The sequence below is a fragment of the Trachymyrmex cornetzi genome, unplaced genomic scaffold (genome assembly GCF_001594075.2).
Source record: "Trachymyrmex cornetzi isolate Tcor2-1 unplaced genomic scaffold, Tcor1.1 scaffold482, whole genome shotgun sequence".
Classification (NCBI taxonomy): Eukaryota; Metazoa; Arthropoda; class Insecta; order Hymenoptera; family Formicidae; genus Trachymyrmex; species Trachymyrmex cornetzi.
Window position 1 is genome coordinate 638,131 of NW_017299641.1, and position 22,959 is coordinate 661,089.

The following is a 22,959-nucleotide window of genomic DNA, read 5'->3' on the forward strand; positions in this document are numbered from 1 at the left end:
TACCTAAATTTTTAGTTATTTGAGGAAAATCGTCCTTTCCATGTGCGGACTTGTATCTAATATACAAAGGATTATAACGGCCTGTACAACCAATCACTTACTACAAGAATTTTTTATTGAAGCTAGAATTTCGACATTTGAATTAGCGGCGAGATATTTCTAATATAACACAATATGCGACGATAATATGCTTGAAATTTCACCGAGCGTAAAATGCATGTAGCTGTTGACAACCTATTAATGTTTTATATATTTTTGATTTCAGGTATCGTCGTCGTGTTGGCCCGTCGCCGGTGAAGCATGGAGGCTGACGGTGACGCGAAGTGAGCGGGCCCTCTCGTTCTCCCCACTCCCTCCCTTTCGAAATACGCACCTGCTGACAGACAGAAAACGAAGGCTGAACCCTCTGACTATACATATATTTAGAAAAAAGAAAAAAAAACTGTAACGAATCACCGCCAAAAGCTAGTAGAATTTTAGTCAAAGCGTGAAAGAAAGAAAGAAAGAAAGAGAGAGAGAGAGAGAGAGAGAGAGAGAGAGAGAGAGAGAGACGTGCAAAATAAATATATATATACAATATATACGTATATGTGTATATATATATTATAGAACGAGAAAAAGAGAACGAGAGAAACACAAGCTATACATACATACTTATATAAATAAATATATAAATATATAAATAAAAAGGAGAGGAAAAAGAGTGATTCGTAAGCGTGCGTGTAAATAAGAGCTATTTTTCGTATGAGAGCGAGAGAGACGCGCCCTGGCCGGAGAGAAGCGAGAAACGACATGTTCGAAAGCATCTTCGGACGAGGGAAGATTTAGGCTGCTTCTCTTGAAGCCGAATCGTCAAGTGGAGTATAAGAGGAAGAAGAAGAAGAAGAGAAAGAAAAAGAAGACGATCACAGTGGCGGCAGAAGAGAGCGAAAGGATACCGTCGCGTCACGGTTGTTTGGACGTTGTTTCGATGTTCTCCAGTCCGGATCGCCGGTGTTTCTTCCCCCTATAGAGGAATAGTCCCTCTCGCGGAGACTGATCGAGCCGATATATATATATATATATTTCGTGAAAGAAACCGCAGTGAAGGGGAGGCGAACAAGTGTCGAAGGTAAAGCGAGGAGTGAAAAAAAAAGTGGAAAAGGAGGAAGGAAAGAGAGGGAGAAAGAGAAAGAGAGAGCGCCAAAGAGAGGAAGGAAATATAGAGAGCGATCGTGTGGCATCGAGAGGGTCGGCTCCATGTTGTGAGCGTCTGAGGACTGCCGAGGGCAGCAGCGAAAGGGCGGAGTAGGGTGCCGCCGCCGTTATGGAGTACGGTGGCGGGGGCGGTGGGACACGCGGGGGTGTCCAGCCACCCTCCGCGGGGGCGAGGGGCATCGCCGGCACCGACACTACCGACGCTGCGTGGCACAAACACGAACAAATGATGCTCATGGAGTCCAGGCACAAGCAACAATGTGAGTAAACGCACACTTTCTGAGTCATTCCACCCTTTTCCATCGCCGCGCCGTCTCTCCCTTCTCGTTGATGATGCACGTGCCGACTCGGACGGTAACGGGAATTTTCGGAACGGATTGCTGGTTTAAGAGTAGGGAGGCGGGTTATTTCGCAGTCTACATTGATCGAGAGCTTCCGTCTGGAATGTATGATGCCGGAGAAAGGGATTTTGTCGATCTAGGAAAGACTTGATATCAAAAACAATGTAGTAACTTTTAGAGAAATTTAATTAATCGATTTAGTAAAAAATAATTGCATTTCAAATTTAATTATCGATGCTGTTGATAATGCTAAGGCAAAGATCGAAGACAACAATTAATCATTACAGTAATATATTAGGTGTTAAACTTAATTCCTGCCGTTTTTCGTTTCCAAAATTGATTTGTTTCGAAGGGAAATACCTTACTCAAAGTATTATTAATAAAGTATTATTAATTAGTAATAAAGTAGAAAATGGAAGAAATTACTTTGATTGAGGTATTCATTCATCTTCCCTTCGAAACAAATCAATTTTGGAGACGAAAAACGACAGGAATTATGTTTAACACCTAATATAATATCGATCTAGTAATACATACAAGAACGCAGATTAGTGACGAATATATATACATACTTTTAAATTGTTAAAGTAATATCTTCTTATAAAACTGAATATGAAAAATTACTTTCAAATTACGATCACTTTCGAAATGTTGTTCACTTGGTTGATTTCTTACGAACACCATTAATTTTTCCGGAAATTCATATGATTAATAGCTGGGAGAAATATTTCGCGGGGTATCAATTAAATCTCGAATATTGCCGAATTTTTGTGTGTCAGGTTACCATAATCAGGAATAAAAAGACAATGACTCAAGGCACTCGATAGAAAGAGACCGCCAAGCTCAAAAGAAAATTTATTTAACGCTTTCATTTTATATTGCATATAACAATAATATCGTTAACAATAATATCAATGACAATAATATAAATTCACATTGAAAATGTTATTTAAAATCCATCTTAGATCGTTAAGGTTTTTATTACTTATAATAGAAATTAGATTTTTCTGTCTCTCTATAATAATAGTAACGCAAAATAGGTTTTCAGTTTTAAATATAAAAAGAAATGTATATTACGAGAGCAAAACCGGTATTTGATGTATCTATTTCCGTTCAACGCGAAGCATAAGCGAGAGAAAAAGAGAAAGCATGTGTCTCTGTATCTTTTTTTTATCCCTGACCTTTGACACGTTTGTATGCACGCGCTATAAAACATCGACGGCTGAATGTTACGAGGGAAAAATGCGAACGGTGTAACCGTAAGTTACGGCGCGCCGGCCTTTGACAACTGACGTTTACGTCTGGTTAAACTGTCGCGTTTTTCCGTCATTTTCGTGCCTTCGGATGCAACACGTTACTGCAGGATAGACTTTCTGTACGTTACTATTTTCCTTAATGTGACTACTTCATAAACTCTGCTCATATATAAACATCAGAGCTTTATAAACATTTCTATAAACAAGTTTTATCAGTCGTCTCAAAATTTTTTCTTTTTGTCTATTCAAATTCGAGACTTAGGCTTCTAATTCTGTAACTCCTAACGACAACAACGATATCGTTGTTGTCATTAAGAGTTACAGAATAGAAAGCTTAAAGGATATTCTTCAACGTCTTCGAAAGATATTAAAAATAATTATTTAGCGTAATAAAATGGAGGATATGCGGAAAAAATGATTTCATTGATATGTGTAAAAATTTGACTATTAGGTACAGATTTAAGAATAATTTTGTTAGGCTATCAAAATAATAATATAAGAAACACTCAAGCATGATGAGAACAATGTTGCAAAAAATTTTGATGTTTTAGCAACCAGCTTGAATGTCCTGTATACGTAATTATTTCGATAAAATCGAACAAAATTATTTTGAAATCAGTATCTAGCTAAATTTTTAGATCCTTCAGGAAAACCATGCACTTACCAATCATACCGTTCATTTGCAATAAGGTAAACTTGGGATAGAATAGCCATAGGTTTTCAGAATGATTACAAAAACGCTCTATTTAACAATTATTGGAGATTACAGCCTATAAGCATCTTTTTCGTATGGCCATAATACCCACAAATTTATCCCACAACGGGCATCTTATCGGAAGTCATCTCTTTCTTTTTTTCGAGCCAGTCTTATATACGTTTGCTAGATATAACAAGGACTGGGTGTATTGTAATTGGTGAATGTATCAAATGATGCAAGTGCATCGCGATGAAACGACAAACGCGCGTGAGAACGACTCAAATTAGCAGGTGCGATATATCGCATTTGCCAAACAGACTTTCATTCACCATTGTTAGATGAAAAGAGAGTAAAGCGCGCGGCCGATTTCATCCTCCCTTCCCACTGACTCCCTCTCCCTCGGTAGCGTCGTCCGATAATGAGACTCGCGTAACGAGTCGACAGCGGAAGGAAACTGCACGATGCCGCAATTGCGGACGACGTCCGCATTTAACTCGGCAATATGATTCGATTAACGACCGTACTACCATCCGTGTTGTCGCCGCCGGATAATAACGCTGTTCTTTCCCGCGTTCGTCGCGAGTGCGAGATGCTAATTGATGCCAGTAATGCCAGATACCGCAACACATGCGAAGGAACGATCTTAACAATGAATTATGTATCAATTGTACAATCGGGCTGTTTCACTTTCTTCGCGATTTCTTTCAGCTACAGATGTCTTCGTTTTTTAATCTATTCGGGATTTCCCGATTGATGATTTTTCCGAACGGAAACATCGAGAGACGAATAGTCCTCGGATTAGAAGCGATTGAAAGTGAAGGATTTTCGAAAGATTAAACTACCGAGGTGCAAACGGATAATAAAGGCCTTCATTTATTATAATTTTAAGCGCGAACTTTGCTTCGGCAGAATTTTACTTTGCGACGTGCTTATCAAGACAATTAATAATTGAGATTGGGGAAAGATAGTGAAGAAGAGTCTGAGATAAGGACGACGTGATCGATATAACACGTTCTATACAATTAGGAATAAAATGTTGTTATGATTTTATGAAATTTTGTTAGTTATTTGAAAATATCAAGACACATTGTACTGAATTTGTTCCGAATAAGTCTCGATTAGGTAAATCGAGATTATTTCACTTAAGCTGGAAAATTTGTGTTTTTTTTAAATGAAAAATGTTAGAAGTGTATTGCTAAAGTACTTATACTAATTGAAAGTTAGATTAAAATTTCATACGGTACCGTATCGAAAAAAAAATTTATTAAATCTTAACACTTTAATGTTATTTCTTTTAATAGTACTATTTTCTTTAAATAGTATTAAAGTAAACATTTATTTACAGTAAATAAATATTTACTCGATAAAAAAATGATAAAGTTAAATAAAATTAAAATGATTTTTGTATCAAATATATATGTTTACATTTAGTATCTAAATATTTACTTAAAACTATTTAAACAAATATTGATTAAAATTTAGTATTTTTTTTTCAATGTGAAAATAAATACATACACACACACTAAATCTTTATTATCTTAACAAGTTAGCGTTTTTAAATTTAGATTATTTAAAGCAACTCATCATGTAATGGACTCTTTGTATTAAGGAATCTATCAGGATAGACGAAAAAAACCGGGTCAGCATCTCTTGATCAAGTGGCTGTATTTAGTGTCTAAACGAGTGTAACTTTATACTTTACCGTAAAATTTTCATCCCTCGATAAATATATTTCCCGATCGATCGTAGACTTGCGTTCGCGAAAATCTGCGAAGGGAGTCTAATCGACGGGAAACGAATAACCCCTTGATCCGGCGGCGTTTCACGTAAGATTACCAAACCGGCGATTACCGGCGTGATCGATCGTTCATTATCTTTCACAATTAATCGCGCTTCCCCGTCCGAGTCCAAAGGGCGTCGAATGTTTAACGCGGCGCAGTCGATCCTGATGCAAAAAAGTAGCCTTTCTCGCGGTTTGCCAACGTCGGGAAACTGTTGATTAACGCTGTTGATAACGAGTCCGAGCTTCAATTCCGCGACGCTGTTGCAAGTAGGTCATCGAGCTACTCATGCAGAGAAGAATTCTACCTTTCGGGACTGGCACATTTTTGAGTACTCAGGCACACTGAAAGAAAGAGTCTTGTAATAGCTAGCAAATGTTGAGTGAAATAATTTCAATCAAACGTTTAGTTGATATGGTAAAAAATAATTTTATTTTTCTAAATCTTTAGTTATTGTTACTACATGGTTAGTTATGCTATTATTTGATAATACTTAGAAACTAAATATTTAGAAAAGTAAAATTATTTTTGGTTGTATTAACCGAAAATTTAGTTGAAATTATTTTATTCAATATTTGGTCGAGCAAATATTGCTGCAAAAAGTTTCGACATTTTAGCAACTAGTTTGAACATCCTGCATATAATTATATTGACAATCTAATAATAACAAAATTATTATCTGTATCTAACTGAATTTTAGATATTTTAGCAAAATATTCTTTCCGTTATTATCCGAAAAACTTGTATCTATTACTCACTATGTGTGTCGTTCTCTATTCTTATTACAAATTCAAACCGCGAAGTTTCCAGATTTTATTACTGAACTTATTTTGGAATATTCTTATAATACTTTAATATAATTTATGTAATCAAAAGATATTACGGAAAACTAAACTTCCAGATATCATGCGACATACATAATACACGTGCATACATAGGATCTATCTCTGTATTTTTCGCGAGATAAAAAAAAATAAGGCACGTAATGTTTCTACGAGCAAAAATCTCATAGATCGCATTTTCTCAGCGTTCAAACGCTACAAATAAGCTTCGTTCTGTTTACTGGACGGTAACTTCATTCGCGATGCAATCTTTTTGTGGTATCTCAAACCGCTCTATTTGTCGTAGCAGTCAGCCTGTTCCGCGAGATGCGACTGAGAAGACTTCTATCCCGCAGATCGTGAGAACGGAGTCTGAAATCCTTCGCGAGCGCGTTTCAGCCGGCTGACGATCACAGCTCTCGAAACTACCGCTATTGATCGTCGCGCCAAAATACTCTTTCGTCGTGAATCATTGAACACTGCTGATCGACGGGTCTTTCTCTCTTTCTTTCTCCTTCTCTCGCTTTTTCCCTCACGATGCGTGCAAGAAAGAAAAGGCGCGAAAAAAAGGCGATAGAAAAAGAAGATAGACGAAGAAGGAAGCGAGAGTAGCAGGGAAGGCAGGCGGTATGTGTGACGTATTTTTAAACGGAGGCAGGCACCCGACCTCCTATACTTAGGCTCGAGTTGTCTTGTAACGACGACAAGAATAGTGTGCGATCACGTTATGTCTCTCGCGCGGCAAAAGACAATCGCCTGCTTTTCAATTTCGGGGAGAACCTGTAGTTCATTCTCTTTCCTTCCTCGCTGTCTTTTCGTCTTTTGATCTTTCATGTTTTTAGATTTTAGAATCGGCGTAGCCCAGATGAGTCAGGATTTTTTGTTATTTTAGTATCAAAATTTAGTGTGTCTTTGCATTTAAATAAGTCATAAAGAAAATTAGCATAAATAAATAAGAAAAGTTTTTTTTTTATTAAATTAAATTATTAATGTATACGATACCAAAGATAATATTTTATTTTTTAATTATTAAAGTATAGTTAATATTTTTCTAAAGATACGTATCACAATTTAGAGATATTTATATGAGTCTAGTAAAATATCGCAAGATTTTAAGCTTCTCTCTGTTGAAACTGAGAGCGTTGTGTTATGAGTGTTACATTGAATTGTAAGTATGATTAAAATAATGATTTATGAAATATTAACCTAAACAATTAGCTTATATCTATTATGTGTTTTAGTAATTATATGTTAAAATAAATTAAATGCGCAGATAGACACACAAATGAAAGACATATTAATAGGGCCATCACCCCTTAGAGGGTATAAAACATTTTTTTATTTTTATCAAAAATATTATAAAACATTAACATTTTCTAGATTAAAAAGATATTGTAAAAAAAGAAATAGTTGAAAAACCTATGATTTCAAGTAGACAAAATTAAAGCTATAATATTTAATAGTGAGTAATTATTTAGCAAGTTGGTTTAAAGGCATTAATATGGATAACCCATGTTAAAGTTTCATTGGAAGGGAGGATCTACGATTTTCCGACGCGCGCGCGGCACACGTGTCATATTCTCGTCTGCATCATCGAGATGAGTATTGGTAGTGCGAATAGCCGGTGTACTTTGGAACGTCGCGAGGACGATGTCGCCGGCGGCCAGTTTTTGGACCGATGCCTGATCAGCGACTCTCGGACAATCCGAAGACTTCGACCGGCCGGCTACCGAATGACGTATATATGTATTTTCGACTCTGCACCTCCTCGCTTCGCGCTCCTCGCACACCACCGTCCAATTTTACCCCTCTGGACCGATATCGACAGACGTTGACCTTTCAAGAATAAGAAAGAAAGAGAAAGAAGGAGAAAGAAATCATAAAGCAAATTCCTTTCTTTTAATTACCAATAAACAATTAAGATGAAAAGATTAAAATCTATGAATTATTTGATCCATGTGGGCAGAGGTGGCAAACGAAAAATGTATTAAATTATTTGATATGTGAGAATATGAAATGTAATTAAAAATACTATGGTTAAAGTATCGCGTATCAGGAAAGATACGATAAATACATTTTTGTGAGTTGAAGTAAAACAACTGTAAACATATGAAATATCAAGAAACGAATTTCAAATTACTACGTCGCAATAGGAAATGGATCTCGTGCGATCTTTAAATACTTACATGACAAAACGATTTCATTTTCGAACTCGCGTTTACGCGAGGAGAATCGGAAAAGTGGATGACGCGGGCGAGATAGGGAAAGACAATAGATTGATTGCGGATCGAGCAGAATGAAATTGTCGATTCGGACGCGATGTACCCTTGATGTATGAAGCAATCTCGCGATTCTAATCGATCGGAGGGAAAAAATACCATTGCTGCCCTACATACGGATCACTGAAGAACCTGAGAAAATAATCGCGATTTCAATAGCGTAATCAGATAGGAAACGCATCCGGTGTTCGCTACGCTAAGTGCATCTCCCTCTCCGGCGTTCTACTTCAATCTTGTAGTATGAAGCAATCTCGCGATTCTAATCGATCGGAAGGAAAAAATACCATTGCTGCCCTACATACGGATCACTGAAGAACTTGAGAAAATAATCGCGATTTCAATAGCGTAATCAGATAGGAAACGCATCCGGTGTTCGCTACGCTAAGTGCATCTCCCTCTCCGGCGTTCTACTTCAATCTTGTTCATTTACAGATGCGAGAATCGACGTAACTTATTGTTAATCATCGTTATCTGAAATCCCTCTCTTTTCCAATGAAAGAATTACAACGGTCAATATATTCTCAGGTTTATATAGAAAGAAAAATGATTTTGCTGAAGTATCTAAAAATGTGTAACTACACTGAGAAAAATGTCTGGTTGAAAATGGACGGATCAGAATTTTCTGGTTAAATCTACTAGAGTTTTAGTTGTGATAACCGGAATTCTGATTGATATAATCAGAATTTTCTGGTTTCTCCATTTTCAACCAGATATTTTTCTCCGTGTTGATACAGAGATCTGAAAATAGTTTTGTTTGGATCATCAAAATAATTATGTAGGACGTTTAAACTGAGATTGCTGAAATGTTAAAATTTTGTATAGTATAGTCATCAAAGCTTAAGCTTTCTATACAGGATATTTTTCAGCAAAAGACTGCACACAGTTGCAACACAGTGAATCATTACATTTTTATTGTTTACTAATGTTAAACAGAGATGAAATGATCACTATTACACTATGCTACATTGTGTCTCTTGCTGGAAAGCACAAATAATTATTTTGATGGCCAACAAAATTATTTTCAGATCTCTATCTAATAAAACTTTTAGATACTTCCGACAGAACCGTCCTTTCAATGTTCTGCACGAGTGTAACCGGAAATCGATATCCGTTCAACGTTCGACGTCGCGAATTGAAGTTAGCGCATAACCAAAGACGAGAGCGTCGATAAACAATTATCCTCGCTAATGTGAGAAGCGATTGCGAATGCGCCGAACGTACGAGATACGCGAATGAAGAACGTTGAGCCTCTCCATCTGGGCGCGTCAAGACCGATCGAGCTTCGATCTCTACTCTCTCGTCTTCCTGAATTTCCGTTAATCCCGCCACGCCGGTTATTATCGCGCTTCGTGCATTTACGGTGCTCGCGCGCAGATAATATCGTCCGCGCACAGGGCGCGTTTCATTGTTACACCCGGTGACTGCGGCTGCGGTTGGCTTTGTGCCGCGTCTCGTCGTATAACTCTCTTCGTCGTACTCTTCTCCCGGTCGGAAGGTACGAGATACAGCGAGCGCGGCCGCGACCCGAGGCGGCCTCAATTAACCGTTGCCATTCGTGCGCGCGCGTCCAAACTTTACGCATGGCAGGGAGGGGCGGAGTGACGGTATTTATCGCGTAATGAAGCGCGAGAAGGTCGTTAACGTCAAAGTTGGAAGAGATAGTTATCGAATAACTGATAACCCCTCCCTCCCTCTTTTATCCTCTTTTCATTCGCCATCATCCCTTGCACTTTTTTCTGCGGACCATGGAAGAAACAATGATGATACGGCTGTCCTTCGTTGCAACAGCCTCCGAGAATGACGCAAAATTCACCCGTAACTGGAACATGGATCCTATGACCCTAGGACATTTTCCTAATTTTTAAATAGTGCAATGTTTTTATATAGCTAAAAAATTTAAAACTTCGAAGACTAATAACAAAAAGCTTTAATGAGTCTCAAGGACTCATATATTCTTTTAGCAAAAATGTTACATAAGAATGTGTCGAGCCAATAAAAGTCAAGCGCAGTTATTGGGGCACACACACACACACACACATACAAATATATTATCTATTATGAATTATACATAATTAATTATATAAAGCGTCGGCCTTGGCCCGGCACATTCCTGTAATTATTTTTTTATCCATAAAAGAATGTTATAATTTTTAAATCAGGCGAAATGTCTGCATGTTTTTATTTCGATCGGCGACATAAAGGGACAAAACAAAGGTGTCCGGTGCTTTTTCCGTAACCACGTATGATAAAATCACAGCAACCGCAATATAATTACCGAATCGGCTTCGCAATCGCTCCGTGCGTGATTTTCTTTTGACAAAGTAGACAAAAAAGAAGTAAATGAAAGAGATTTTCCCCTGACCGATGTCGGCCGCCGAAGTCCGACCTTTTCCACCTGGTGGTTCGTGAGAACCCACCTCGTTTTTTCCACCCATTTCCTTCATCGTATGAGCCAACAGCGAGGATGTCGCATATGCGCAAACCATACGTGATTTACGACACGTTCCACTTGAGATTTAATCTATCGCTCTTTTATGTCAGTGTAATTAATTGCGATTCTTTTGTATCTTTTTTGTTAAATAATTGAACTGTAACTTTGATATTAATTAGGGCTTAAGTAGGTCAAATTGATTAATTGGTCAATTAGTTTCATTTTTTCCGATTCTACAAAATACTCAGTTTTTTTTCTTTTCGTTTGGATAATAACTGAAATTCCTATACCATGTTTTTCAAAATTTTGTGATGAATACAAGTCGATATTGCTGCCATGCTTAAGTGGCTTGTACTCTCTATGTAAGTGGAAACCAACGATGGATGATAATGATCTGGTTCCCCAATATTCTTTTCACCCTCTTTCAAATCCTGCGTTGTGTCGTGTAGCTTCTCACCGCCCGCATCTCTTTCTTTCTCTCTCTCTCTCTCTCTCTCTCTCTTTTTCTCCTGCTCTCTCCCTCTCGATTTCCCGACACTGACCTCTCCAATTTTCAAATTATACTGCCTTCAGCAAGGTTGCGACCAGACAGAAGGGAGGCTTCAAATTGTCTGTACATTCACCCTATCGCGCCGTCGGATTTCACCCCTCTATACTCGCGTACACTCACACTTAGGCTACAATACACATTTACATTCCCATTCACGCACATAACTTTGCGATCTTTACGAATACATAGACACGTATTCTCATTGGTTGCTGTATATATAGACTATCTAGAATCTAACAAATCATCCTTTACCCGCATGGATCAATTAAGTTGATCTTCTCTTAACAAAACTATTGAATGAGGTTATCATTTACTGTACGTTTACAATTTTTAATATTAGATTTTGCAATAAATTATACTTAACAATCTATTTGAAATTAATAATAAAGTTTAGATATATGTTTGCGTGAAGTTTGTTTTTTACAAACTCTCAATTTTTAATTGATAATACGAATTAGAACTTTAGATGTTGATGTTTTTGAGAAAATAATCAACACAAAGGGATGAAGAAATTAATGTCTTTTCATTTAATAGGTCTCTTATTCATGTTAAATGTTATGATATTTTCAATTAAGAATATATTTAATTTATCCGAAAATTATAAACGAACTCATGAAAGCTATTAAAAAGCTGTTAAAAAAACGAGAATTATAGTATTTTTATTGCACATTTAATCGTCGATACTAAATGCTTGGTCACTTTGCAGCCCCTGCTGGGATTAAAACCGTTCGAAGTAAGAGAAGTCATATAAACGTCGATTTGATCTGGAACTCCTACAAAGTTGCGACTCTCACTGAAAGCTGGATATTTAACCGTTGAGCGCGCAATTTTCTTCTCGCGTCCGTTTAATCGAAATATTTTTATACCTAAGTTTTGCAACGCGAACGTAATAATGAAACAACTCTTTTATTGACTAAAATATAAATCACGTTTAAAAATAAACAGAAAATTTATACAAGAATAAGGATAAAAAATTGTCTTTGTGGAATATTTTTAACATAATTTTAATTAGTAATAATAGTCAAGGAGTATGTAAGTCAACATCAGCTGGATATTATTGCGAAAATTCTTGTATTCTTAAAGAACATCATTTTTGAAGGAGGACTTCCTTTGGCGTTGGGCATAATTTGACAGAAAGTTTGACGGAAATATTTACGGCAATTTTTGTTTGTACTAACAGAGCAATTACGAATTTGACGAATTTTTTTTAATTAACATGACTATGTAAAGCGTTTACGTAAGAGATGCATTTTTGTATAACTATTTTAAATTGTCGCATTGTAAACGTAATCATTTTGAATTAAATACTAAGGATAGTTCGATTGAAGAGTCGAAACGTTGTTATAAAATATTGTCATAAAAGATGTGGTTTATAAAGATGTTCTTTAAGAATACAAGAATTTTAATCTTCTTTTGTTTCTTTGATTTTAATTTTTTTACATTTGCAACTCTTTTTTGAATGTCGAATGTTTCTTAGTGAAATCGTCTTATGTTATATTTTTGAACAGCGCCAGTTCCTACTACGATAATACTGGATAACAATAACCAATATGGTATACTATTCGATATGTCCATTTAATTTCCGGTGCGTCTCTATTCTTCTCAATAGAATCGTCATAACTTTGTAATCCCGAATCGATTCTACGCTCGTGTGACCTTCTCGGCTTAGAATCACTTGAACCACAGACACGCTTCTAAAATCAGACGTCCCCTTCCCTTTTCTGGCACACGTAGCATACAAGTGTTAAGTGTACCTGTGTGGTTGTGCACGAAGATATCTTTATGACGCTTGTCAGTACCTAATCCTCTCAGACGCTGATCGGTACACGTGTTCGTCGCTTTGAATCACTTACGTCCATTTTTACCAAGATGTAGATTAACTCTAATCTCGGTTTAACTTATTTTTTATCTTCTTCTAATTCTAAGATCTGATTTCATCATTTAATGCCCGTTTCTACCAATGCAATGTAAATTAACTATATATAATCTCGCTTTAATTTACTCGTCCTTTTCTAATTCTTAGAACTAGAAAAAGATAAAAAGTAAGTTAAACCAAGATTAAAGTTAATCTACATCGGTAGAAACGGACGTTATACGCAGAGAATATTAATCAGTCCTTTCAGTGACTGAGTTTCTTTGATCGTTCAGCAGTACTCAGTTTTCTACTCGATATTTCGAGTAGCTAATACAGGAGTCTACGGTACCTAGTCACCGAAAAGATTTCGTACCTGAAGCAAAGTATCGATAATCCGAACAATAGCGGTGCAAGTCATGCAAGCGCAACAACTCGGATAGATATTCGGGACGTGCCGAGAGGTGCGTGCGTACACGCGTATATGTATGCGTCGTGTACGCTGTTCTTGGATCTCGTGTTTCCTGCTGCGCTCTCTGTCTGTTTCGTCGATGCGGTACATTCATCGTTCCCTCTTTCTAACCGCGTCTCGCGTTACGCGGCAACGAACACGAGGGGCTGGCTGGGGGTGGGAGGTAGGGTGATCTCTGTGAGTTAACGTGTCTATCGGCTTACGTGGCAGCGTTTCCGAATGCACGTCGTGGCATTCGCGAACCGACTAATAGATTTATTATCACGAGAATTATTGGCGCAGCGCACGAGGGACACACGTGTTTCTTGGACAGCTTTTTGCGGGAACTTTAATCAGAATTATGGAATTTTTTGGTTTGGACGGGCTAACTTCATACACACGCAGCTTTTTGGGCTTTTTGAAAACTCGCAGTATTTACTTTATTCTTCATTGTTCGCAATGTTTTATCTAATAGAACTTTTCCTTTTTTGCTCGAGGTAATTTTAAAAATATTTCTTTGAACTCTATCTTTCAATAGTCTGTCTTAAAATTTTTCTCAACCTTATTCGAAAGCTATGCGTTCAAAGAAATTAATCTCTTAAACTCCGGAGTGCATTATACTTCATTTCATTCTTGATTAAGACGAGGCGTTTTGTATAAGAAGCAATTAATGTAATTATAAAAAATTCTTTCACGATTTCTCTGAGATTTGCATTTTTCACGCGACTTTCTATGAATACGACGAATAATCGCTAAACAAATTTCATTCTTAGTCGCATGGAGGTCGATTCTTTCCAGATTGTTTTAAAAGATTGGTACTACTTTATCGTAATAATTGATTCCAATAACCAGTGTACGATTGTCGTAATGCAACTGCATCAGACAACGTAGGAGCGATAAGGCTGAACGTTATTATAGTTGCCGGTGCAATTACTTCTGGGTAGACGTCCGATATTTAACCGAGATGTAGCTGCCCGTAGATTCCCGCGCCATTGTGTATGCAAAATGTTAGAGAGATACTCGTTCCGCATCGTGACTCGTCACAAAAGGAAGAAATAAAGAAAAGGAAAAAGCGCGCGAGTTGTGGTGTCTCGCAATACACGGATTCGACGACGACAGACGACGAAGAGGGAATAAAGACAAGTTTTCGCGGGACTTTTGTCAAGGAATGCCTGATGAAAATATTAAACGACTTCTCGCGGATAAGCTGCGGATTCTCGCGAATTTCTATCAGCCTGGTGTATCGAAATGACGTTACAACAAATGCGAAATGTAAAAAGTGAAGTTCTACCCCCCTCCCCCTCTCTCTCTCTCTCTCTCTCTCTCTCTCCCCGTTTCTCTTTTTGTCTGTTTAATTTATTCGTTTAATATAGATGTATCGATAAACCTAAAAGTATAGAATATGATTTCCCAAATAAAGAGAAAATTTTAATTTAAATTTATATTAATAATAAAGAACATGAAGTTCATTGATTGCAAAGAATGAAACAGTTGATATATTGATCCATATTTAATTACTACCCACTCAGACTAATGATCATTCCTTTAAATTTCATTTCCAGCATGAGTAATATGTTAAGTCTAGACAACTTATGGAATAAAAATGATATGAAAGTGATAGTCCAAGCTTTATTCTAGTTATTGGTGTGATATCTGAAAGTTTAATAATTTCAGTTATTCAGATCTCTTTACTTCATACTCTTGCTTGAAGCTGAAATTATCTTTTGCATAGATAGGTAGATCTTTAAATCATATACTCACCCTTTTTGTATATTCTTTAGTGAAGTCTCTGCGTTTATTTTAAGATCGTGGACTTATCTTTTCGTTCTGGCAAATGTCAATTAGGGACCACTCGAAGGAAATTAGAAACCGCCATTTTTAGGGTATTCTTCGAGAAACGTCTTCTTTTTAATATAATTAGGATCTTTGTAGGGATGTTTATATAATTCTTTTGTAAAAATATTATTTTTTATATTATTTTCTTATTCCTTTACTATGTCTAAAGTTACGCATGTTGCGAGTTTCTTTATTTCTCAGAAGTTTTAAGTCGCGGTTTTCAATGTTCTTATCTGTGTGTGTCACAAGTTCCATTTACTTCAGTAAAAATTACGCTTCTAATCAAAGAAATGGTATTCAATTTTACAGCTTTGCGGTGCAAACTGTACATACTGTACGTGCGTGTATAAGCATCCTCTTTGAGATTTGTACAGGTTAATGAGTGTAGTGTCTTTTATTGGCGTTGGAGTAGTAGTTCTTTGAAAGTGTCATTAATTTTTTTTCAAAACGATTCCGCCGAGAGATAAATGTTAAAAAGATGTTAAAAAGATAAAATGTTAAAAAGATACATGAAAGAGAGAGAGAGAGAAATTAAGTGGTTGGATAATTGCAAGGTGGCCGTAAAGCGACACTTTAGCGATAGAACAAATTTTTTTCTAAGGGCACTTGGAGATGGGGACAAAGCGATGAAGCGACTAAGATTCGTAAACTAGAGTTGTCTACTGCAACTACTTTTTAGATGAATTTTTTTCGGTTTCCGTCCTAAGGTTAATTTTTCTAACTCGTAATCTTGTAAAAAAATTTCATGATTACTTCTCAAAATTATCTTTTGGTATCATTTGTATATATTTTTTGTCCATTAAAAAGAAAAATAAAGAATGAAGTAGCATTATTTATGATACATGATTAAAAAACATTCCAATGTTTGTAATTAATATATTTTTAAATAGTAAAATTTTGTTAAGATTATTTTTCGAACTATTTTTTTCGTTTGAATTTCCTGTGTCAAATTATTTTTATAATAGTTATTTCTGTGTAAGAAGAAAACAATGGAAATGTAAAAGAAATAATCTCGATGCCTATGATATTTCTTTTTATATCGTAGATATCATAGTTTATCTAAGAATTAATGATCCAAAGATCATAGAAGCTTCCTATTGCCTTTGTCAAAACCTTACACGAAAGGATTACTTTCGCCCTTTTTGGCGTCACTCTCTAAACTCACCGTCCTCCTCTTGTACCCTTTCAACCGCAACCACCGCCGTCCCTTCGATATCAAGCATCGTTCACCGATTCAACGAAGGCGGCGAAGGGCGAAGGGTTCACCGCGTGTATCTACCTTCAAGATGGCGCCCTACCGATCCCGGATACCTTTTCGCCCAGGGTGCAAGCCACGGGGAAGCTCTCCTCGTTCGCGAAGGGTTCTCCCCCGCCTTCGCCCTTCGCTTTCGCCCTTCCTCGTCCTCCCATCAAGCGGCTATCGACTGCAGCGCCTCCGAGAGAGAAAACCGCCAGGGCATTCATCCCTACGCCCTGCGCTTCTCCGCGTGCTTTCCCTCACGCCCTTCACGCGCGGCCCTAAACGCGAGTTTAAGCGTACTTCATCCCTTCCCGGAGAGCGATTTCAATCGTTCGAATGATCTCAATTATTCGTGATCCTTTCTTCTCCCGGAAGGAGACGGAATCCGGAAAGAGACGATTGAACTGCAATTAAAACGAATCGACGACGTCGGAAGGAGCTGTGCCTACAGGGTGCAGGACTATGTAACGTTAACGTAAGACGATGACGACGTCGTCGTCTGCCCAGCATGCTCCGTGATCCCTCACGCCTACCTCCTACCTTCCCGCCATCTCCGGTCCAGGCGTCGTATATCGAGACGCGACGAAGAAGTCCTTACCTAGTCGGAAGGACCGCGCGCGGCGTTCTCCCCTTTTCTGCCTTGCCGTTCCCCCTTTCAACCCCTTTCCCCGCGATTCGCGACGAGCTCGCATGGAAGGCAGACCAGCCAGTCGGTCGGCGGTTGCTCCACCCCCGTGCGACACGATCAATACGCGACTCTCTCTTCTCTCTCTCTCTCTCTCTCTCTCTCTCTCTCTCTCTCTCTCTCTCTCTCGCTTTCGCTCTTGCTCTCCTTCTCTTTCTATCATTCTCTCTCTCTCGTTTCTATCGCGTTCTCGCTTCATCCACGACATACAGTCGAGCGGCTCCGTCGTAGTCAGCAGCAGCAGCCAGCAGCAACCAGCAACCGGCAGAAGCGCGCTCGACTGGCTGTTCGTTTCGAAGCGGTCTTTCTGTTGCTATGCCGGCTCCCCTTTGGTCCCCCTTCTGTCTCCTCCGCTCGCTGGCTCTCTCTCTCTCTCTCGTTTACTCCTGTTCCCCACTCTCCCCCTCACTCGTCCTGCTGCCGTACCTCTGGTTTGCCGGCGAGAACGTTCCTTCATGGTCCTGTAGGATGGCTCCCGGCGCGTTCTGCTGCTCCTTCGTCACGCTTGGCGCCGCGAGAGATCTCTTCTCTCCCTACGGCTTTCTCCTTCTAGCATCGTCCCACACCTGCCCACCTGTGATAGTCTCCGTCGGCCTTCCTGATCCTGTCCATGATTCTTTTTCTCTTCTTCGGTCCGAGCGGGCCGAATATACTTGTTTCTTGACACGGGACTTACCGTCCGTCCTTTTCGTGGGTCAGACTCTCAGTTGATCATCTGTTTTAATCGTATGGTTTAAGATTTTATAAAGAATTATTTTTACGTCTCAGATTCATGTACACCTCCTTATCTGTTCTTTTTACTTATTTTATGAATTCGCTAATGTATTTGCTTTTATATTTTTTAAACTATCCGAGCTTGCGCGTTGGGACGAAATTGAGAAAAATCAGAGATCACGACGCGATTTCTGGACCGTATGAAAACGGGCTTAAGGTCATCGGTGCGCCGACGATCTCGATTAAACGGTCCGGATTAATGGTTTTCTGTCCTTTTCTCTAACCTATTCTCTCTGTCGTCGCAGAATCGATAAAGAGGGATCATTTAGATGGTTGATTGAGATAACCACATATTTTTAAATTGGAAAAAACACAACAAAAAAATGTTAAATAAAACGTGAATGGCAAGGTACTTTCAACGGTCCATTCGATCTGTTTTCGACGTCTGGAAAAATTAATAAAATAATCCATACATTTTTTTTATCATTAACACGTCTCTTGTTCATTTCCATTCAATGTGTATTGGATCAAAAGTTCATAGCGCTACTTTATTTGTATCATGTCTACATGTTTTTTTTTTAAATTGGCAATTATACCATTTTATAGAGTAAAGTTTCAGTTTTGAAAATCTGATTTTCGAATTGCGGTACAATGATGACGGATTTTTAACGGAGCTGCAAGCAATCACAGTCAAAATGCTTTTTTTATTTAATTCGGATAACTCAATAACAAATATCTTAGAAACATTGTTTAAAATGATTGTATGGAAAATTCTAAGCTTCTTCGTTAAAAAGTCGAAAATTTTTGCAAATGTTTTTTGGACACGTGACAGATCTAAAAAGTAAAAAAAAAATTTCTTATTTTTCCAGATCATATAATTTTCTATATATAAAAATTATTAAATTCGCAGAAACTCAAAAAACATGGTAACTTTTCGAAAGTAGAGATTTTAAGTTTAAAAATCCTTTTTATAAATTTAAAATTTGTTCATTTTTAACGAAGTTATAGCTGTTTGAACTTCAAAGTTCGTAACGCTATGAACTTGTTCCGATCCAATAGATTAACTTTAATCTTGGTTCAAGTTACTTTTCATCTTTTTCTAATAATTAGAATTAAAAAGAAATACAAGAGTAAATCGAACCGAGATTAAAGTTAATCTACATTGATAGAATACAGGCATCAGTAGATTACGTTTTTTAAATCTTTCAAAGAATTCTTTCTACGTTTCAAAAAGCTTCTTGATATTATCACGGTGAGGACTTATTTCGGTAGCGAATCCAAATATAAACGTGATCGACGAAAATTCCATTAACCGTTCCAGTTATTTAAGCGTATCGAATGTGACGATGGCGAAAATAAAAGCTTTCGACACGCGCGAGCAAACGGGATTTCAGCGACTACTATTTCGTCAACGGTGGCCTGCCTGCAGTTGCAGGACATCCGAGACGGGCGTGGGTGTTCAAGGTGAATATTTTCTGAGTTTATATGTACGCCATGCCTCTTTTTTTGTTATTTTGTTTCGTGCCCGTTGCGAGATAGTCGATCACAGGGGACCGTTGCTCGTGCCGGATATTTATCTTTGCGAGACATAAAACGCGTGCGGCGCGTAAGACTGGTGAACATTTGCCGCATGAAGTGAATTTGCGCCATGCGTGGATGGTAAATAATATCGCTTGAAAGCCAAGTTCGGCCGGGCCGATAAGCTGTCGCTTTGCGTTAACAATATCGGCACGCAATACTGTCTTGCGCGCCGCGCGATAAGAGTTTCCCTCCCATTAGGGAACAGTGTTCCCCTAATGCATTAAAAAATCTACAATGTATTTTTCTTAAGCAATATATTCAAGACGTGTTTTTTTAAGTTAGAAAACAAATAGAAAAGAAGATAATGAAGATTAGAAAATGACGATATCGTCAAAGCAGAAAATATTTATGCGTGAATAATATTTTTTAAATAAGATATTGTATTTGAAAAGTACAAGAAAGGTTAAACAAATAATTAGATTACAAATTAGAAACTAGATTATTTAAGCATCAACACCAACAAAAATAAAACCAATTTTTTTAATTATTAGACAACGTAGAGACATTTAGACTTCATTTAATAATCTTCAGCCAAATTCAAAAATTATAATAGAAAAAAAATTAATAAGATAAGAAATTAATATACATAAGAAGCCTTAGAACATAGGAAAGAATAAAAAACAAAATGTATAATTAAGAAGCCACACGATATTATTGTATATGTTTCTTGTTTATTTTGCCATCGTTCAGTAGAGATTTCTATCTCTGTAACTGTTGCAATACTTCTTTATGAAACGTGCATGAAACGAGTTTATGATATATTTCTACAGATGAAAGAGACACATTCGGCCGATCGCCTGACACATTTCGACCGAGCAAAATCTTCGTAAACGTCGTGCAAATAGCGCGTACTAACTGTATGATTAAAGTCCTCGTGGACGCAGAGAGCACGAATCTCATCATCTATTGATTGATAAGTGTCCTACCAATCACTGTCACCGCTATCTAGCACTCCTACCACTGGAAATCAAGCTCAGATTTATGGCATAATTAGGTGTTAATTAATTGCTAATTTGTTGCTGCACTCTCGAATTTATCGCTTCCGTACGTTAGCAGAAAATTAATATTAATCAGGAATGCTGACTTGCTAATTTCCCGCTCTTGAAATCCAACTTTTGAAAAACGTGTAAAAACTTGTATTAAAAAAATGTTTAAAAAACTGCGAAAAAATTCAGGGCGACTGTCAGTCAGTACTGACCATCATTAACAAAAAAGATTACTTATTCTGCAAACAAGTGCCAAAAATATGAGAAAATATGTTAGTAATGATAATAACGTGATATCAAAATAATTCCTAAATTAATAGTATAAAGTCAAAATTCTCTGAAAAATCCAGATACACTGCACAATTCTTTTTCGCAAGAAATGAAATTTTTTTTTTTAGTTAAAATTGTTTGTCGCCCGTTTCACACTTTTCGATGTATCTTACAAGCTCAATAAGACGCCGGATGGAATCTACATACTCCGATATGCATAGCAAAGCATGTCATACATATATAAACTTAAGATACCGATCTGATATTGCAATAAAACGTGATACACACGAATGCATTAACGGTTTTCTGTGCCACTACGTTCAGCGTGGTCGAATTTCTCTACGATATCTAACACGCACATACGGACACGTACAAGTGCACCTTTTCGTTTATATCATCAATCGGAGGAGGTGCCAATCGTGCGCTCGCCAAATATCATCTGTCTTAACTCGGAACGCGTGATTTTTCAAACGTTCGCTCTACCTACACCGCCACAGATAGGCGCATGCGTTTCAATGCGGGGGGGAGGAGGGGGCAGGGGGTAGACAAAAGCATGAGTGGAACGACACGGTCCGGCAAGTTTTTCTCACGCACACTCGTATCGTCGCCGGCATCCGTGGACAAGCGTGCACACGCACGCACGCACGCACGCACGCACGCGTGTACGTATCGTACGTACGCACGCACGCTCGAAATAACGACGTATAATTTCCTCGGTAAACACCTGTTTATCGATTAAACATCCGCGCCGTTTATCGCGGACAGGCGTCTGTCGGAAAACTCGCCGACCTATACCGAAGGGTGAACGGCCTTCGAGCCTCGAGTGGATTTTTTTTTAAAGCCGATATGCCGCGACACGCCCATTTTAACCCTCCGTCTACACAATCTGGGTTTTTTTCGGCACAAACGAAACCTCCAATTTTTTTTTAATAAAGGAGAGTGGAGTTATTCCTCCTCTAAAATATCTTGTAATATCTATTTGGTAATACAATGTTTAAAAGAGATGTTGAAAAGTAACCCTGAATTTTTTCACATTTCTTTTTAAAACCTAAAACGATAAAAAAACCTGAGCTGGACAAGACGAACCCAGATTACAGACGGAGCAAAGTTGCCATAAAACTGGAAATTAGGGAAATTAGGGAAATTAGGGAAATATTAGGGAAATTGAAAACGACCAGGAAAAAGTCAGGGAATTTTGTGAAATTTTCTGGAAAATTAAAATTCTTGGCTTTAAAGAAGTTTAATATGCGTACATCTACAAAATTATTAGGATATTACCAACTTAATAATTAAATGCAAGCAGTGTCAGCAACTTTAATAGTGGCTTACACTGCTACGTTAAATTGCTCTCAATAAAATGTATGACGGTTTTCAAATCAGGACGAGAATACAAAAAATTTCAAAATATTGAAGGTATTAGGGAAAATCATGAAAAATTTTCTCTGGAAATCAGGAAAAAGTTATGGAATTTTAGGATGAGGAATTTGTAACAATTCCGCGGAAGGAATAAAAATATAATTGCAGATGGGATACGAGGGAGGGGTTAACGATCACTCCCTATAGTAATCCTTGGTGAACGCCATCGAAGTCACCTAAGCATACCGATCATGCTAATTAATTTCGTGTATTCGTTCAGAATAGAAGATACGTAACGCGGGGAAACGACAGCTTCTTCGTAGCGACGATCTGATCCTGGAAAGAATCCGCAATACACTTTTCTTTCCGCCTGTTATTCGATTAACGATATATCGTCAATGTCCCGCTCGAACGATCGTCGTCGTTAAGAGGTAATTTAAAAGGAAGCAGAGCGCGATATACGTGTATTGCGCAGAGCCGCGATTCAATTATCGCGTGACGTGTAGCTTTTAATTGGCTCATTCTCATTGAATAAGCACACGACTTTTTCTGCACGGCGTATCAGTGTGCCGCGCGGCACGAGATCTTCCGTTTCCCGTGTATGACCGGGAATAGTTGCCGGTGTGTACCGGCGG

The 22,959-nt window shown here is 37.9% G+C and overlaps 1 protein-coding gene across 1 annotated transcript in view; it reads left to right on the top strand.

Annotated features, from left to right (window-relative positions):
• Positions 1-658: 658 nt before the first annotated feature.
• The window catches only part of mnb (minibrain), a 72,656-nt gene continuing 50,355 nt past the window's right edge, over positions 659-22,959 (top strand). The window contains exon 1 of the mRNA XM_018513973.1: positions 659-1,457. The gene's annotated coding sequence lies outside the window, so the exon portion shown is untranslated. The remainder of the gene's footprint in view (positions 1,458-22,959) is intronic.